Raw genomic sequence first — 4,737 nt, forward strand, 5'->3', positions numbered from 1 at the left:
AAAAAAACAATGAGTTTAGGAACATAACAGAAGCCATGAAGGCCCGGAATAAGAAAGAAACAGAAACAGTGAACACCCAACATGGGAAAGAAATGGAATCCATTAAACAGATTCAAATGTATATCCAGGAGATTAAAAACTCTATTGAAAGCAGATGCTACAGAATAAAAGATTGCAAAGATAGAATCTCAGATATAGAAGATAGGATAGCAGACAGTGACCATGAAAAGAGAGGTCTCTTAAAAACAGTAAGGAAGCATGAGAAATAAATCCAACAACTCCTAGATGACACAAAGAAGAATAACATAAGACTGATAGGTATCCATGAAGTACCAGGAGAAAATGCAAATGACTTAAAAAAGCTGTTCAAATAATTAATAACTGAAAACTTCCCAAACAGAGGAGAAGAATTAGACATACAGATAAGTGAGGCATATAGGACACCATCTAGTCATGATAAAAAAAAAAATCTACACCTAGACATATAATAATCAAGATCCCAGAATCCCACCAGAATAACAAAATACTACAAGCAGTAAGAGAAAAGAAACAAATCACATGCAAAGGAAAGTCCATCAGAATCACAGCAGACTTTTCAACACAAACCCTCAGGTCAAGGAGAGCCTGGAGTGAGGTATTTCAAGACCTAAAAGAAAACAGCCTACAACCTAGACTGATGTATCCTGCAAAACTCTCTTTCAAAATATATGGGAAATGAGATACTTCCATGACAAAGAACACTAGAGAAACTTCATGAATACTAAGCCAGCACTACAAAGAATTTTAAACAATATCCTAGAGAAAGACAATGAAGATCACAACACTAGGAGGCCCAACAGAGCAAATCAAATAGCCAAGACTAGAAACTAAAAAGAGAGGACAAAAAATAAAAAGAGTCAACAAAAGGACAATAACATGACAATAATAAGTCAATATATATCAGTTATAACTATCAATGTCAATGGCCTCAATTTACCAATTAAGAGAAATAGATTGGGAGAATGGATTAAGAAGCAAAATCCAACAATGTGTTGTATACAAGAAACACATCGAGTGCAAAAAGAAGCCCATAGACTGAAAGTGAAAGGATGGAAAACAATTCTCCATGTAACAGGAGCCCAGAAAAAAGCAGGGGTAGCAATCTTATCCGCAGGCAAAACAAACTTCAAACCAAAACTGATTAAGAGAGACAAAGAAGGCCACTACATCCTTGTAAAGGGAAAAATCCAAGAGGAAGAAATGACAATCATAAACATATGCATCAAATATAAATGCCCCCAACTATATAAAACAAATATTAAGTAACATGAAAAACCAAATAACCACTAATACAATTGTAGTGGGGGATCTGAATATATCACTATCACAAATACACAGATCATCTAGGCAGAAAATCAATAATGAACTACTAGAACTGAACCAATCTTTTGAACATATGGACCTATTAGACATCTATGGAGTGTTCCACCCCACAAAATAAGAATATACATTCTTTTTAGCTGCACATGGGTCATTCTCCAAGATAGATCACAAAATAGCTCACAAAACAGTTTTGAATAAATGCAAAAAAATTGAAATTATTCCCTGTATATTATCAGATCACAGTGCAGTAAAGCTGGAGATAAATAGCATAAGAAATTGTAGGAACTTCACATACATATGGAAATTGAATAACACTCTCCTGAACAATCAATGGATCATAGAGGAAATTAAAGAAGAAATCAGACAGTTTTTACAAATAAACACAAATGCCAATACAACATACAGGAATCTATGGGACACAATAAAAGCAGTTCTATGTGGAAAATTCATAGCACTGAATGCCCACATTAGGAAAACAGAGCAAGCTCAAATAAACAATCTAACGATGACTCTTCAACTCCTAGAAAAACAAGAGCAAGTAAAACCCAAAGCTCGAAAAAGAGAGGAAATTATAAAGATTAGAGCAGAAATCAATGCAATGGAAACTAAGAAAATGATACAAAAAAATAAATAAATCAAAGAGTTGGTTTTCTGAAAGACTAAATAAAATTGATATACCCTTAGGTAACCTTATCAAAAAAAGGAAAGAAAAGGCTCAGATACATGCAATCAGGAATGAAAAAAGGTGAAGTCACAACAGATCCCACAGAAATTCAGGGCATCGTTAATACACACTATGAGAACCTGTGCTCTAATAAAATGGAAAACACAGAAGAAATGGACAGATTTCTGGATACTTATGAATTAACAAAGTTGAACGAAGAAGATAAAAACATTTTAAACATCCCAATCACAATCAGTGAAATTGAAAATGTAATTAAAAACTTACCAACAAAGAAAAGCCCAGTTCCTGATGGATTCACTGCTGAATTTTACAAGACATTTAGAGAAGATCTACTGCCATTACTCTTCAGATTTTTCAATGAAATTGAAAGAGAAGCAATGCTTCCAAATTCATTCCTAGAAACAAATATCTCTTTGATTCCCGAACCTGGGAAAGACGTAACTAAACAAGAGACCTAAAGACCAATCTCCTTAATGAATATAGATGCCAAAAACCTCAATAAGATATTAGCAAACAGAATACAGAGGATTATCAAGAAAATCATACATCCTGACCAAGTTGGATTTATTCCAGGGATGCAAGGATGATTCAACATATGTAAATCAATAAATATAATACACTATATTAACAAAGTCAAGGACAAGAACCACATGATCCTTTCAATAGATGCAGAAAAAGTATGTGACAAAATTCAACAACCATTCATGATAAAAACTCTGTAAAAAAATGGAATATATGGTCTATGTCTCAAATTAATAAAGGCTATCTATGAAAAACCAACAGCCAACATCATATTAAATGGCCAAAAACTAAAAACCTTCATGTTAAAATCAGGAACAAGACAAGGATGCCCACTATCACCACTCCTCTTCGATATAGTTCTGGAAACACTAGCTATAGCAATTAGACAAGAAAGAAATTAAGGCAATAAAAATAGGAAAGGAGGAAGTTAAACTGTTATTATTTGCTAATGATATGATACTCTACATTGAAGATCTAAAAAACTCCACCAAGAGACTTCTCGACTTAATTGACACTTTTAGCAGAATAGCTGGATACAAGGTCAACAATCAAAAATCAATAGCCTTCTTGTACACAAACAACAGACTCACTGAGAAACAAATTAGGGAAACAATTCCTTTCACAATAGCACCCCAAAAAATGAAGTATATGGGAATCAATTTAGCAAAAGAAGCAAAAGACCTCTACACTGAAAACTACAGCATTCTGAAAAAAGAGATTGAGGAGGATATAAGAAAATGGAAAGTTATCTCCTGCTCCTCGGTAGGAAGAATCAACATACTGAAAATGGCCATACTACAAAAACTGCTATACAGATTCAGTGTAATACCAATTGAAATCCCAACACAATACTTCACAGAACTAGAAAGAAGAATCCAAAAATTCATTTGGAAACATAAGAAACCTGGAATGGCAAAAGCCATCCTAGGCAACAGACACGTGGCAGCAGGTATAACAATTCCCAATTTGAAACTACACTACAAAGCCACTGTGATAAAAACAGCATGGTACTGGCAAAGAAACAGACCTGAGGATCAGTGGAACAGATTGGAAGACACAAAAACAACTCCAGATGCATTCAGCTACCTCATCTCTGACAAAGTTGCTGACCGTCCCCACTGGAGGAAAGATAGTCTCTTTAATAAATGGTGATGGAAAAACTGGATCTCAACCTTCAAAAGATTAAAACTAGACACTTATCTGTCACCATGCACTAAATTAAAATCCAAGTGGATTAAAGATCTAAATATAAAAAAAGAAACACTAAACTTTCTGGAAGATAAGTTAGGCAGAACTCTGGAAGACAATGGCATAGGAAAAGACTTTTTGAACAAATCCTCAGTAGCACTGGAATTAGCAGAAAGAATCAAAAACTGGGATCTCATCTTATTGAAAAGCTTCTGTACTGCAAAAGAAACCATCAACAGAACAAAGAGACAACCTACAATGTGGGAAAAACTTTTTACCAGCTGCTCCTCAGACAAAGGACTATTATCTAAAATATATAAAGAACTCAAAACAACCAGTGCCCCCAAATATAAAGACCCAATTCTAAAATGGACATCTGAAATGAACAGACATTTCTCAAAGAAAAAAAAGCAGCAAATAAATATATGAAAAAATGCTCCACATCACTGTTCATTCGAGAGATGCAGATGAAAACAACTCTGAGATTTCACCTCACCCCACAAAGAATGGCTGCTATCAAGAAATCACGCAACAACAAATGTTGGTGTGGCTGTGGGGAGAAAGGAAACCTTCTCCATTGGTGGTGGGAGTGCAGATCGGTGAAACCACTGTGGAAGTCAATATGGTGGTACCTCAAAGAACTATGATTAGAGGTTCCATTTGACCCAGCCATCCCTCTGTAGGGTATCTTTCCAAAGGAATTGATAGAATCATATCACAGTGATATATGCATACCCATGTTCATAGCAGCACAGTTTGTAATAGCTAAAACTTGGAAACAGCCCATCTGCCCATCAATTGGAAACTGGATAAAGAAGATGTGGTTTTTCTATAAAATGAAATACTACTCAGCCATAAAGAATGAGAAAGTAGATTAATTCATAGGTAAATGGGTACATTTTGAGGATATACTCCTAAGTGAAATAAATAAGTCACACATATGAAAATACCGAATAGTTTCTCTGGTGTGAAAAACTAAA

This window comes from Fukomys damarensis, unplaced genomic scaffold (assembly GCF_012274545.1).
Source record: "Fukomys damarensis isolate Sample0158 unplaced genomic scaffold, DMR_v1.0_HiC HiC_scaffold_1, whole genome shotgun sequence".
Classification (NCBI taxonomy): domain Eukaryota; kingdom Metazoa; phylum Chordata; class Mammalia; order Rodentia; family Bathyergidae; genus Fukomys; species Fukomys damarensis.